Source organism: Bubalus bubalis, chromosome 24, assembly GCF_019923935.1.
Source record: "Bubalus bubalis isolate 160015118507 breed Murrah chromosome 24, NDDB_SH_1, whole genome shotgun sequence".
Taxonomy (NCBI): domain Eukaryota; kingdom Metazoa; phylum Chordata; class Mammalia; order Artiodactyla; family Bovidae; genus Bubalus; species Bubalus bubalis.
Genome location: NC_059180.1, coordinates 20,685,980 through 20,701,321, shown reverse-complemented (window position 1 = coordinate 20,701,321; position 15,342 = coordinate 20,685,980). Strand labels below are relative to the sequence as shown.

The 15,342-nt window shown below is 42.4% G+C and overlaps 1 protein-coding gene and 1 non-coding gene across 3 annotated transcripts in view; one reads left to right on the top strand and one right to left on the bottom strand.

Annotated features, from left to right (window-relative positions):
• PRKCB (protein kinase C beta) overlaps nt 1–15,342 on the top strand; it is a 378,634-nt gene that overhangs the window by 51,164 nt on the left and 312,128 nt on the right. The gene's annotated exons all lie outside the window — the stretch shown is intronic.
• Nucleotides 14,902–14,974, bottom strand: TRNAE-UUC. Its single transcript has one exon. It is a non-coding gene; the product is annotated as a tRNA-Glu (tRNA).

Sequence of the window (15,342 nt, the reverse complement as noted above, 5' to 3'; positions counted from 1 at the left end):
TTTCCCTTTTAAACAGATCAACCCCAAGTCCTTTCCCTTAGCTCAAGCTTCTCTTTGTAGAGATTAATTCATCAGAAAAATGTGATCATTCTCTTTGTCTTTCTGTTGGCACGCTGCATCCTGAGGACACTGAGCACTTGGCCATCTCCTTGTCTTCAGGGGCATTCCAGCAGCCTTTTTGTCCATGGGGTTATTCATTTGTTCAGCAAATACTGATGATTGGATGGATATAGTAAGTAGAGATGAGATATAGGGGCTTTGGGATCAGACAAACCTGGATTTGAGAACCAAGTTCAACAGATGGATGATCTCAGGCAAGTTACTTCATTTCTCTGGGGGACTCCAATTTCCTCATCAGGGAACTAAAGAAAATGATACATCTACCTTTCAGGGGTTATTGTGAACATGATGCTAGATGATACATGTAAAGTATCACTCAAAGGAATCAATAATAATAATGATAGAAGTAATAGCAGAGATAATTATTATTAATCTTATATAGCAGTTATTTAATAATAATAATAAATTTTGTTCATTGGAGCTTGCTGTGTACCAGTCACTATCCCAATGATGTTAACCTCCTCTCTCTTTACTCTTATTATTTATATTCATTTATTTATATGGCTGTGCCAGGTCTTAGTTATGGCATGCAGAATCTCTTAGTTGCAGCATGTGAACTCTTAGTTGCGGTATGTGGGGTCTAGTTGTCTGACCAGGGATGAAACCTGGGCCCCCTGCCCTGGAAGCGGTGGAGTCTTAGCCTCGACCACCAGGGAAGTCCCCTACTCTTACTGTTTCTTTTAGTAAATGTACTAATTTACTAAAATGAATGAAATGGGTGAAATGTACTAATCATTATACTTTTTTATTATCCTAATTAATCCTGTGTTTCTTAGACAGACTGGAGATTTTGAGACTTTTTACTATTTTACTCACCTTTTTTTTTTTTTTTAAACACTCTTTACAATCCTGGTTGGCTCTCAGCTTTGTCACCCATGCTCCCTCCAGTGTAACCTACGTCTGCACTGAATTTGTTTTAAAATGGGAAATGTATATTTCCTGTGTGCTGGGAAATGTATATTTCAGGCCGTAGGAAGCTGGTGGGCAAAGTATGTTCTGGATGTCTTTCTAGAACCCGTAAGCTCTTCTGAGCCCCCACCAAATTGACCTTGTAACGAAGTGGCCTGGGTCGTGGTGTATTTCTTTTTGATTCTGTGTCAGGCACCAGCGGGTCTGAGGAGCATGATAGTAATAACATTAGCCACTCGCTAACTTTCACTGATTGATTGCCATGTGCCTGCACTGTGCACGTAGCACTATATCTGTTTTCTCTTTTAATCCTCAAACTGACCCTTTAAGATAAATATGTTGTTGTTACTGTGTTAAAGATGAGAAAACTGAGGTTCTAAGAGGTTGACAGATTTGCTTGAGGTCAGGGGGCTGGGATTTGAACCCAAGTCTTACACTAAAAAGTGTTCTTAACCAGCATCTCTGCTATTTGTTGGCATTTGACTGAGTCTGCCATGGAATTCACTTTGACATGTAGATGGATTAGGTGTTCCCTTGAGAGGGCCTTCTCTTGCCTGGTTCCTCATTTACTTCTGTTACTCTAGGAAACAGCTCTGGAGTGAGAGAGACTGAGGTTCCAGTTGCCTCTGGTGCGTCTTTGGGCAAGGCACTCAACCTCATTTTACCTCTTTAGAGTCATCAAGAGGGCTGGGATATAACATGTTCAGGAGTGAAAAGAGTTCTTGGCCTCAGTAGGTGCTCAGTTAAAGGTTATTATTATTATTGCTCCTTTTTTTCCCTTTGACGCCTCAGGTTGTGCCTTTCCCCTTCTTTTCTGCCTAGAGCATCGCACAATGGTGGTCTCTTTAATTTGGGTCTGTGGCTCTCCGTTGCTGTTTGTATATTTCAGCCTGACTCAGTTCTCTAGCTGTCATCTTGGTTTATTTTCAGTTGGGAGTCACTTGGGCCATGAACATTCTCTCATACCGTTCCCTTCCCAAAGATGATTCTGGAACTAATTGCCAAATTCCCAGGCACTGCATAAAGTGAGCTGCCAGGCAGTTCCCTTGAATGAATCTCTTTACTTGGGGGTGCCGGCCCCATGACTAGCAGTTGTGTGGATTTGGTTCTTTTCTCCCCAGCTGGTTTCCAGATGTCTTCCTAGGTCTGGATTTTTTTTTTTTGGCCGAGTGAAACGTGGGGCCTTAGCTCCCCGACCAGGGATCGAACCTCTGCCCACTGCATTGGAAGTGCAGACTCTTAACCATGGACCACCAGGGAAGTCCCTGTTTGTTTGTTTGTTTTTGTTTTCTTGAGTGTTCCTGGGTGCTACTGCCAACTACAAGAATCTGACTTGCTTTACTCTGCTTTTCCACTTTCCCTTTAGGGCATCAGGTCGCCTTTCCATTTACTCAGCCTGGTTATACAGGGCCTGGCTAGGGGAACTTAAGGCAAGTCCTTTCTCCTTGGTGGACTGCTGCATCCTCAGTGATAAATTTGATCCCCTCTCTTGACTCAGCTTGCCTTCTAGTACAGAGGCTGCATCTGGGTAGCTTTTGAAGTTGTTGAGACACTTGGGCTGAGCAGTGGGAAGCACAGCTCGACTCAGCCAGAGGAAGCTCCGTAAAAGCTCTTTGGGTGGGCCTGCTGGCTTCCTGAGTTGGCAGACAAGGCCTCCTCCCCTGGGAGATAATGGGCCCTTGTAGGCCGTAGCAGGGCCTGTGTTTCGGGGGTAGAACATTCAAGGCTTTTCTCCTTGCTGCCTTTTTGTATTCTCTTTATCCAGGAAGCTGAATGTTGTTAGCAAGCACAATGCTGCTTGTTAAGTATTTCCCATTTTAAGTGTGTGCTGGTGCCAGAGAAGGGGAAATCCTCAAAACCCACTGCTCTTGACTCAGGCACCCTTGGTTTTGCCATAACCACCAGTTTATCCCCTCTTCCTCCACTGTCCTAGTCATGTCTGCTTGTTCTCAACCACAGCCTGACTGAGCCGTCCCCGTCTGTCTGTGAGGAGTTACTGCACCCCACCTGCCAAGAAGGAATTTCTGTGTGGGGCCTGGGTAGCAGGCTTGTGCTTCCAAGATGGCTGGAAAGGGTTTTGCTAGCAAGCATGCAGTGTGTTTATGTGGGCCTCTGGCCTTCTGCTTGTAAGCCTGTGACAGCTTGTTTTACTGCTGGAGCTGTTTAGCATGTTAAGTGGTGACACAGTTGGATGACCAAGACTGGTGAAATGAATGTGAGACCTGCAGGTGTGTGAGTCCCCTTCTGCTGGTGGCATGAGTCAAGCTCTTTTTTCCTAGTTGACTTTAGTATTGCTAGTCAACATGACTGGTTATCCCTCCATCCATCCATTCATCTACCTATCCATCCATTCATCTATCTGTTCCCTCATCTATTCACTTATCCATCCACACACCCACTCATCCATCCACCTACCCACTCATCCATCCATCCATCCATATATCCACCTGTCGATCGATCGATCCATCCATCCATCCATACATCCTTCCATCCTCTATCCACATTCAACATAGGGTAATGTTTAGGAGCATAGACTTTGCAGTAATACAGCCTAGGTTGGAATCCCAACTCTGCCACTCCCAAGTACGTGATCTTGGTTAAGTTTTTTCTTGAAATGAAAGTGAAAGTTGCTCGGTTGTGTCCGACTTTTTGTGATCCCGTGGACCATACAGTTCATGGAATTCTCCAGGCCAGAATACTGGAGTGGGTAGCCTTTCACGTCTCCAGGAGATCTTCACAACCCAGGGATCGAACGCACGTCTCCCACATTGCAGGTGGATTCTTGACCAGCTGAGTCACAAGGTAAGCCCAGGAATATTGGAGTGGGTAGCCTGTCCCTTCTCCAGTGGTCTTCCTGACCCAGAAATCGAGCTGGGGTCTCCTGCCTTGCAGGCGGATTCTTTATCAGTGGAGCTATGAGGGAAGCCTCATAGCTCATGAGTTTTTTTTAACCTCTCCTTATCTCAGCCTCCCCAGCTGTAAAATGAGATTGATGTTGAATGTAATAGTAGAGCTGCCTCATAGTTTTTTTTTTTTTCATTTTTTTTAAATTTTATTTTATTTTTAAACTTTACATAACTGTATTAGTTTTGCCAAATATCAAAATGAATCCGCCACAGGTATACATGTGTTCCCCATCCTGAACCCTCCTCCCTCCTCCCTCCCCATTCCATCCCTCTGGGTCGTCCCAGTGCACCAGCCTCATAGTTTTGTTGTGAGGGTTATGTGAGTCTGGATGTATAAAGCACTTTCCATAGCGCATGCCTCATAGGCAGCGCTGTGTGTTAACGATTACTATTATTACATCTGTCCATCCATTTAACTGTTGTCTTTCATGATCACTCATGCTTTGCACTAAGTGTTTCTGGATTTTGTCTTTGCAAGCCATTGGTAGAATTGCACTTTCTGGCTCCCTTGTGGGTAAGTCGGGCCATATGAGTGAGTTGCCCAGTGAGTTGTATTCCAGAGTGATGTATGTCACTTTCTGCTGGAGCATTTCATTGCTGATTCTTGACTCTCCAGAGCAATGTTTGAGGTAAGGCTTTTCTATCAACCTGATCCCAGAGACATAGAGGAAATCCCCTAGCCAATCTGGCATGACCATGTAGTGTGAAAGGAGAAGAAACCTTTTGTTTGGGGGTTGTGTATCACCCAGCAATATGACCCAGCTCTCCTCACTAACTCTTGTCCCATCTGTCTGTATAAAGCAGCACCACAGTCTTATTTTATTTCCTTTTCCGTTTCTTTGCACCACTTATTACTAGCTGGCGTTTTCTTATATGTTTATTCATTTGTTAACTATGTACAGTGTATTGTCATTTGTTCACTTCTCTAATTCTAGTATTTAGAATCAGAGCATTGCCCATAGTAGACACGCGATATGTATTCTTTAAATGAATGTCAATTAATGAATAGGTTTATTTAACTTTTAGAAAGTTCAGCTGAATCCTACATTCCACAGCTCCCTTGAAAATCCTCATTGAGGCAACTAATATTCGAGAAGGAACACACTGACCTTTCATTTTCCAGTTTTATTACCTGAATTAAGAAAAAAAAATCCCTCAGATCTCATTGTCTCTCTGCAAGCCTCCTAATGCCCTTAGCCTATTGCAAGAAGCTGCCCGAATCCTATGAGACTGTCTGTGTCCAGATCTAGGCTCTGTTCTCTTGCTCTGAGCCTCGTAGGGGCCTCTGCCCTCTGTGACAGCTGTCACCCAGAGCATTTGGGTCTTTGTAAGCCTAAGCATATCTTTGGCCACTTCTTTGAAAGTGGGAGAGATACTCCCTAGCACTCTTAACTATTTCTGGAAGCAAAATGACCTGTGCCCCACTGAAGACTTAGAAGACTGGTCATCTCCAACCACACTTCCCATCTTTGTATCAGTTATCCTCAGTCATGGGCTGAGAGGTAAGCTCTGGTTCCTATGCCATCGCTCACCTCCTTCATACCTGCTTCCTGGTTCTGTTGATCCCTTGGTGGACTCTCCACTCTACCGTCTGGACTTGGCCTATGTTGAATGCTTTCCCTTCCCCCTGCCTGCAGTCCACTCAGGAACAACAACTTTTCTGGGGTCAGAAGTTTGCCTTCCTCTTGTTCTTTGTAGTTACTCTCCTCTAAGCCTCTTATTCAGTGAGCCCTTGCTTTTTCCTCTCTTTCATCTATAGACCACCAACCTCTCCTCTCATTTATGGAAAGCATTGAGATCTGACTCATAATCTTCCTTCCCACACCAGTGCCTACCGTCATCTTAGGATATTTCAACATCCACAAAAGCGTGTGTATGTTCATGTGTGTGTGTGTGCATGCTAAGTCGCTTCAGTCATGTCAGACTCTTTGTGACCCTATGGACTGTAGCCCACCAGCCTCCTCTGTCCATGGGATTCTCCAGGCAAGAATGCTGGAGCGGGTTGCCATTCCTTCCTCCAGAGGATCTTTCTGACCCAGGGATTGAACCTACGTCTCTTATGTCTCCTGCATTGGCAGGTGGGTTCTTTAACAGCAGCACCACCTGGGAAGCCCATCCACGAAGGCATACCTAACTTTATAATTTTTCTACTTCCTTACTTAAATTATCTTCACTCCCAGAGCCCGTTAGGAAAGAGAGATATACTAAAGATGTGCGCTGCTATTTGTAACACAGAATAATTGTAAATATCCAAGCTATCCAATAGGTGAATAATGTTAAGGCATGAGATAGACTGTTACACTGTTACAAAAAAAATACTTGTTGCCTTCCTTAGAAAAATGGTCATGATACATGGCTAAGCAGGAAAAACATCAGATTATGAAATAAGATGTTTATCTTAATATGTGTGCTTAGGGAAAAAGCAAAGGAACATAAGGTGTTCTTATATGTTTTTATACATGCTCATTGTTAAGTGGTGAGGTTATGTGTGCTATTGTTCGTGTGTGTATGCATATGTATTATATATGTGTATGTGTGTGTGTATGTTTGCAGGGCATGCATCTTTCTCTAGTTTTTTTTCCCTTTATGCATGTACTAATAAATATATATATTTTAAATAATAAAAATCATAACTGATGTGCACGAGACTCTCTTGGCTATTTCCTAAGGTACATTGCCCAGTTTCCTATATCGGGTACATCTCCAGGAGTTTGTCGGGTTTCCAGATAGCACCAGTGGTAAGGAATCTGCCTGCTAATGCAGGAGACACAAGAGACGTGCGTTCTATCCCTGGGTTGGGAAGATCCCCTGGAGTAGGAAATGGCAACCTGCTCCAGTATTCTTGCCTGGAGAATTCTGTGGACAGGAGAGCCTGGTGGGCTACAGTCCAGGGGATGTCAAAGAGTCAGACACAACTGAGTGACTAAACACACACACATACATCAGGAGTTTGTCAGAGTTTATTATTATTATTTTTTCTAGACTCCCCAGTTCAACACAAATGCAGCAGGAGTTTTTAGTTAGAGGAGCTAGTCAGTTGTGGTGATTTCAGCTCTAGATCCAGTGTTCAGTTGCATGGGGCTGTATTGACCTGTGGAGGTTGATGAGCATCTAAAAGAAGCCATTTGTGGAAGAAGGTGCTGTGTGTCTGCCCATCACATTGACCCAGGAAAAGAGCTTTCACCCAAGACTGCACAAAAATTTTGCAGGCTAGTGTGCTGTAGTCCATGGGGTCGCAAAGAGTCAGACACGACTGAGTGACTGAACTGACCTGACCAGAACGGTATTTGTCAGTATTTCGCTTGGCTGACATCCCACAACTTACCTCCTTGTGCAGTTAGAATCCTTTCTAGGGTAACGTGTGAAAAACCATAGGCCTGTTGCCCACACCCTCTCAGAGCTGTAACACTAACAGGTCTCAACATTGTGCAGATTGCGAGATGGCTGGATCCCACCTCTCCCGGGGATATTTTCTGAAACAAATGCCTGTTAATAAGTGGCATGACTCCCTTGGTCTCAACGATAAAGTTGTACCTGTTACCGGGAGCCCTCGAGAGGAGACCTTTGGCGAAAGTCTCAGCACGCAACATTTTAATTAGTGGTAGACTGATGTGTTGGGAAAGCTTGCTTTTTCCCCCCAGTTGTTTCAGTAAGAATGTTGTGAAATAGCATACCCTTTGCCCTTCTGTGCTTTGTGTCCTGGACTTTAGAGGCTGACAACATGGCTGGTTAAAGAAAAGAAAAGAAAACAAAACAAAACTCTGTTGCTTCAGGATGCAGTGTTGGCTGACTTGGTGGATTAAATCGTTTTAAGGTCATGAGCCTTAATTCTTACTTCAGTGATTCTCAAACTTTGTTTTGCAAAGCCCGAGAGCTTTTCTCTAAGGTATGAGCATGTTATTTCCAAGACAGTGTTATTTCTATTTCATGTTAGTAAAAAAATTATTAAAACATACATTGTCTTTGTAATGTGATTTATACAGCCAAAGCCCTTGCATTCTCATTTCTCTCTTTTTCATACAAAGTCCTATGTGAGTGAATAGATAGGTAGTTTTATTTATTTTGCTCAAGAGATACGTATTGAGTGCCTGTTGGTATACCAGATCAGATCAGTCGCTCAGTCGTGTCTGACTCTTTGCGACCCCATGAATCGCAGCACGCCAGGCCTCTCTGTCCATCACCAACTCCCGGAGTTCACTCAGACTCACGTCCATCGAGTCAGTGATGCCATCCAGCCATCTCATCCTCTGTCGTCTCTTTCTCCTCCTGCCCAAAGGAACATTTCATGCAAAGATGAGCTTGATAAAGGACAGAAATGCTATGGACCTAACAGAAGCAGAAGATATTAAGAAGAGATAGCAAGAGTACACAGAAGAACTGTACAAAAAAGATCTTCATAACCCAGATAATCATGATGGTGTGATCACTGACCTAGAGCCAGACATCCTGGAATATGAAGTCAAGTGGGCCTTAGAAAGCATCACTACGAACAAAGCTAGTGGAGGTGATGGAATTCCAGTTGAGCTATTCCAAATCCTGAAAGATGATGCTGTGAAAGTGCTGCACTCAATATGCCAGGAAATTTGGAAAACTCAGCAGTGGCCACAGGACTGGAAAAGGGCAGTTTTCATTCCAATCCCAAAGAAAGGCAATGCCAAAGAATGCTCAAACTACCGCACAATTGCACTCATCTCACACGCTAGTAAAGTAATGCTCAAAATTCTCCGAGCCAGACTTCAGCAATATGTGAACCGTGAACTTCCTGATGTTCAAGCTGGTTTTAGAAAAGGCAGAGGAACCAGAAATCAAATTGCCAACATCCGCTGGATCATGGAAAAAGCAAGAGAGTTCCAGAAGACCATCTATTTCTGCTTTATTGACTATGCCAAAGCCTTTGACTGTGTGGATCACAATAAACTGTGGAAAATTCTGAAAGAGATGGGAATACCAGACCACCTGACCTGCCTCTTGAGAAATTTGTATGCAGGTCAGGAAGCAACAGTTAGAACTGGACATGCAACAACAGACTGGTTCCAAATAGGAAAAGGAGTTCGTCAAGGCTTTATATTGTCACCCTGTTGGTATACAGCACTAAACAAACAAGGCAAACATCAGTTTTCATCAGAGTGTAACAGAGTCTAAGGGGATGTTGTTGTTTGCTGTTCAGTTGCTACGTCGTCTCCGACTCTTTGTGACCCCATGGACTGCAGCACACCAGGCTTCCCTGTCCTTCAGTATCTCCTGCAGTTTGCTTAAACTCATGTCTGTTGAGTCGGTGATACTATCTAACCATCTCAACTTCTGCCACCCCACTTCTCTTCCTGCCCTCAATCTGTCCCAGCATCAGGGTCTTTTCCAGTGAGTTGGCTTTTCGCATCAGATGGCCAGAGTATTGGAGCTTCAGCTTCAGCATCAGTCCTTCCAGTGAATATTCAGGGTTGATTTCCTTTAGGATTGACTGGTTTGATCTCCTTGCTGTCCGGGGGACTCTCAAGAGCCTTCTCCAGCACCATAATTCAAAGGCATCATTTCTTCAGTGCTCAGCCTTCTTTATGGTCCAGCTCTCATACCTGATTTGCAGAGGAGGAAAAGATGGCTCAGACAGATGAAGTAAATTCTTGGTTCTGTATCAAGTTAGCATCAGAACTAGACTGTTATCCAGGTCTTCTGATCTCAGCCTATCATCTGACTAGGTCCTGTCTCCACAGTAGCATGTGACTGGAAGCAGCTTATTATATGGGAGAAGGTCAGTCATTATCCTTTCAGCAGGATTGGAAATCTGCCTCCATTGGTCACTTAGTCTATAGGGTGAACTTGGAATGACTGGTGCTTATTTTTGAATTCCAGGGATAGTCTGATGGAGAGTAGTGGAAGTCTTGCTAAGACCCTGGATGTGCTTCATCTTTGGATTATTCCCTGCCACCCTCCTGACTGAATCCCTCCTCTTTTTCTTAAAGGAACTCAGAGAAAATCCAAATTAAGAGTAAATAAAGGGAAAAGTAAGAAAGACACATGACAGGGAGAGGAAGGGAGAGGCTGGAAGAGAGATTGGGAGTTGAGGAATAGAAGGAAAAAGCCAAGTAAACTTGCTGGACTCGGAGTCCATAAATTGTTCATGGTGAAGGCCTTTGCCAGCAACATGGTGGCCTGTTTCAGCTGTTTTTCCTTTTCCCAGCTGTGCTGACAAGCACCATGCTTTAGGGTGCTTTAATAGGGATTATACTAGGAGGATTTTCTAACATCCTTGCCTGGATTACTCCTTATCTGATTTCTCAGCAGTGGCCTTCAATGGGCTCAGAGTATTCCAGGTTCAGCTCCCAGAGCAGCCCAGTGACTATTCACAAGCCCTGACTTAGGATCAATGCAGAAAACAGGAAGAGTGTAGGGGCAGGTGGGCGGAAGGAAAAAATCATGTTCAGAGACTGATAGTTAACATTTTTTTTGCCATTCCAGTATTTTTTCCATGCATATAAATATGTATATTCTCATTTTTTATAAAAACAGTTTCATAACATAATATTACTTTACATAATATTCTATAAAGTAATATTATCACTCTTTTGCACTGAGTGATATCTTGTAAATATTTTGTAGCCTCAAGTTTTTTTTTCTCTAAAAGATGTTTTATAGCTCCATAGACTTTCGTTGAATAGATATTCAATTACCCGAGCAGCTCCTATTATTTAACATTATGTAATCACAGTTGTAAATAGCATCTTTGTGTATTTATCTTTACATATGGCTACTTCTGAATATTTCCAAAGGATACATTCATGTATTAGTTAGCTTTTGCTGCATAACAAATAATCCCACAGTTTAGTGGTATAAAGCAGCAGCTATTTATTTAGCTCCACGGTTCTGCAATTTGGACCAGGCAGTTCTTTTGGTCTGTGCTAGAATCAGCAGATGTACGTTAGGGTCGAGCGTGCATTTGGTGGGTTGCATCCAGTCGGCTGGTGGGTTGCTCTGGATGATCGGTATCACATCTTCCAGCCCGCCAGCCTTGTTTACACAGCTGTCACAGAGATGCAAGAGTGGCAGGAAGTCCTTGGTACCCAAACTGTTTTCAAGGTTGTGCTTGTGACGTTTGCTTCTGTCCCATAGACCAAAGCATGTGGCATGGCTAAGCCCTGAGCTAGTTTCAGAGGACATTACCAATGGGCAAAGCTACTGGATTAAAAAAAAAACCAAACAGGACCTTTATTGCAGTCAACCCATCACAGTTCCCCAAATTGGGATTTCTGAGTCAAAGAGTATGACCATTTAAAAAGTTTGTGTTTCCAGGTTGCTCTACAGAGAGTTTGTAAGTGTTAATAATTTATACCCTCACCTACAGTGGTAAAGAATCTGCCTGCCAATGCAGGAGATGCAGGTTCTATTCCTGGGTTGGGAAGATCCCCTGATGGAGGAAATAGCAACTCACTCCAGTGTTCTTGCCTGGAAAATTCCATGAACAGAAGAGCCTGGTGGACTACAGTCCATGGGATTGCAAAGCATCAGAAATGACTGAATGACTGAGCACACGTTTCCAAATTTTCTTGATCACTGAATGTAATCATTGCTTTAATTTTCTCCTAGAGAATATGATTGTTACTTTTGAAAAATACATGCTTATTGTAAAACACCAAAACAATGTGTGACCTTTATTGTTACTATCTTCCCAATACTCGATCCATTCTGACATTATTCCTCTGTTACTGGGTTAAATTTATTTATATTTAAAATCTTGGAAATTATATTCAGTGAAATTGTTCTGTAGTTTAATTTTTTTGGTTTGCTGTTATCATCTGTCCTTTCTCTTGACTTAAAAAGAGTCAAAATTGCAAAGGATTTATAATGTTCTTTAAAAATTTGGGTGAATTTTCTGTACCTCTAAATAAGACAACTTTGGGAGCATAATGCCCTTTTGGGTATTGCTTATTTACCAATTTTAATAATTTATTCCATGACCATTATTGGTACACATTCAGATCTATTATGTTTTCCCAGGAATAAGTATTTAATTGAATTTCTAATTTATTAGTATGGAGCTATATATATTGTTCTGTAGCGATCTGAACAATCTCCTTGCCACCTGTAGTTCTCTTTTCTCATTTTTACTGCGAAGTTCCTATTTTTGATTTTTGAATTTTTTCTTGATGAGCTTTGCAAAAATGTTAGTTTTATTTTCCCCCTCAAATAACCACACTTTAAATTTATCCTGTTCTGTTTCCTGATATTTTAATTCCTATTTTCCTCCTCACTCTTTTCTCAGTTTTATGGCTTCTTTCTAGTTTCTTGAACTAACTGTTTTCATTAAATTTTAGTGATGCCTACTGATTTGTCAAAGTTTGGATTTTACGCTAGTGTCCTATTATGATGGTGATTTTTTTTTAAAGAAATCATCTTTGTATATTTTAAAACAAATTTTGCTTTAGAATTCTGAATTTATTTTTATACTGTAGGAGTCAGAGTTTCAGTCTTCATTGTCAAGTCAGACAGATGTAAGCTTAAATCCTTCCTGGCTGTTCTAAGCAAATGATGGGCCAGTTTCATATTCTCCTCAAAGCTTGGTGGTAATAATGATGCCAGGGTAACTTTGGGTTTGTAAGTTAAATGATGTAATGAATATAAAGGGCTTAACAGAATACCAGGCATGTGATATCACTGTTCCTTTTTATTACCGATGTACTTTTTTGGGGGGTGAGGCTGCATTGGGTCTTCACTCTGGCTTGTGGACTCTGCTGCAGCCCGTGGGCCTCTCGAGTTGCAGGCCATGGGCCTCTCTCTAGTTGGGCTCCAGAGTCCAGGCTCAGTAGTTGCAGCACCTGGGCTTAGTTGCCCCACGGCATGTAGGATCTTAGTTCCCACATCAGGGATGGACCCATGTCCCCTGCATTGGCAGGTGGATTCTGGACCATCAGGAAAGTCCCCTGATGTACTTTTTATGAATATAAAACACCCATCTTTGTTCTGTGTAATATTTTCATGCTTGAAATTTTCTTTGTGTGATATTAATATTTCTACTCATGGCAGCTTTCTCATTTCTTTGTTTTCATTTTGTGTCATTTTATTTTCCACACATCTCTTGTGAACCATATATATTTGAATTTTGATTTTTTCCCCTCCAAATTATGAATCTTTGTCTTCTAATGGAATGATTCAACTCATTCTCACTTTTGCAAAACAAGGGATTTTGAAAGCTTTTATCTCCTCCTTCTCTCAATCTTCTTGCCTTCTTTTGAAGATTTAACGACTAGAATTTTGTGAAAAAATTGGGATGTATTTTATTTCATGCCAATGAAATAAAAGAATGAGAAGAAGAAGAGGGCATCAGAGGATGAGATGGCTGGATGGCATCACTGATGCAACGGACATGAACTTGGGCAAACATCGGGAGATGGTGAGGGACAGGGAGGCCTGGTGTCTGCGTCCATGGGGTCACAAAGAATTGGATGTGATTGGGCAACTGAACAACAACAACAATTTTATTTCACATGAATTGTTATTAATATTTGCATTATTTCATATGATTCAAGAAGACTTTTTGAGATGCCACTCCTAAAATTTACTTGTTTCATTATTCACCTTTTATTTCAGAGGGCCCAATTCCCTCTTAATGAGTTTGATTGATTCATTAATTGAGTCAACAGATATTGAATGCATACTATCTGCAGACATCGCACTAGGTGCTGTAGAAAAAAAAGTGTGTGATGTAGAGCTACTCTGTGTCTTCATCAGACCTCCTTAGAGGATGAGAGAGACAAAAAAGAAGTAAACAGAAAAATACACTGAAAGTTAAAAGCAACTGTAAAGGAAACAGATTAGGGGCTTGAGGAGAGCATAGTGAGCATGTGGGGGGCAGGTATCTGTGTAGGAAGGTTAATCAGGGGGCTTCTTGTGTAGACATTTATGCTGGCACCTTAAGGAAGAGGCAGAATTAGTTCTGTGAATGAAGAGAGGAAGACGGGCCTTCCAGGCAGAAGGACCTGTATGTGTGAAGGCCCTGAGAGATGAAACAGCCTTATTCTAAAGTTGCTTCCAATTAGTTCTTTTTTATATTTACCAGTTATCTTTTGAATTAAAGGCATACACAGAAGCACAGCTCATTTCTTGTAGGTTACCGAATGTAGGGTTGGAGAGGGCATTTGGAAGCTAGATGGAATGGTCTCCATCCATACACCCATCCATCCATCCATCTATCCAATAACCATTTACTGAGTGCCTCCCATGTGCCGGGCTCTGTGCAAGGTGTTGACTGTATAAAATAAGCACCCCCTTAGAGTGCAGAATCTAGTTGTATAAACAGGCTAGAGGGCCCATGAGGATAAAGCTTGGTGGTTCTGTAGGAGTGGGATGGACCAGGGGTGGGGGAGGCATGTGCAAGCTCTGCAGAGCCCTGAGCAGGAGGGGGGTGTTGGGAAAGAGCTGAGAGCAACTCCTGCCAGATGGCTTCATTCTTCCCCCTGAAGGAAGTGGGGACTTCGTGCTGTGATATGATATACAAGAACAGCGTTTCCTGTGGGTTTGCAAGGGCATTTTGAATCTAAAGACTACAGCTTGTTGATGTGTGAAAGAATTTTTTTTTTTTTTTGCCTTTTTAAACTTTGTGAGGAGATAATCAGACTGATTTTTATAAGTGTGGCAAAAGGTACCTGGGGTGAATTTAAATGCACCCTTGTATTGGGTGGAGCCATAGTCAAACGCAGGTATTACCTGTTGAGGGTTCTTCCAGGCACCTGCTGCTGGTGCATCCGGCTGTCACCTGGAAGCCCTTGTCCTCCAGTTCTGGAAACCAACTGATTTTTCTGCAACTGAACAGATCCTAATATTGGATCCTGTCTTATTTGACCCTCACCTTCATGAACCTTATTGTCTTCAACTGTAAGATGAGGAGGGAGTAGATTACTTCATCTCTTGAGACCCTGCTTATCTTTATTTATTTTTATTGTTGTTTGGCTCTATTGTCTGGCTTATGAGATCTTAGTTCCCCAACCAGGGATTGAACCCAGGCCCTCAGCAGTGAAAGTGCAGAGTCTTAACCACTGGACCACCAGGGAGTTCCCAACCCTTATCTTTAAAGTTCAGTCGTTTGCTTATTCACTCACTCTTCCTCCTTGCCTTCCTCCCTCCCTCCCTCCCTCTCTCCCGTTCTTCCATCCATTTTAATGTCCATCTAGTACTTAATCAAGGGCCTACTGTGTGCCAGGTACTGTGCTAGGTACTCACCACTGGTGAGCAAATTAGACCCCGTCCCTACCTCGTGAAGCTTACTGTTTAATAAGGGTGACAGACAAGGAAATAATTATACAGATAATATGATTACTGTCATGGTAAGTGCTATGAATAAGAAGAGTAGAATGGGTGGGAGTATGTATCAAGATGATGTATCTTATTTGGGGGTCAGAGGAGTCTGTCCTCACAAAGG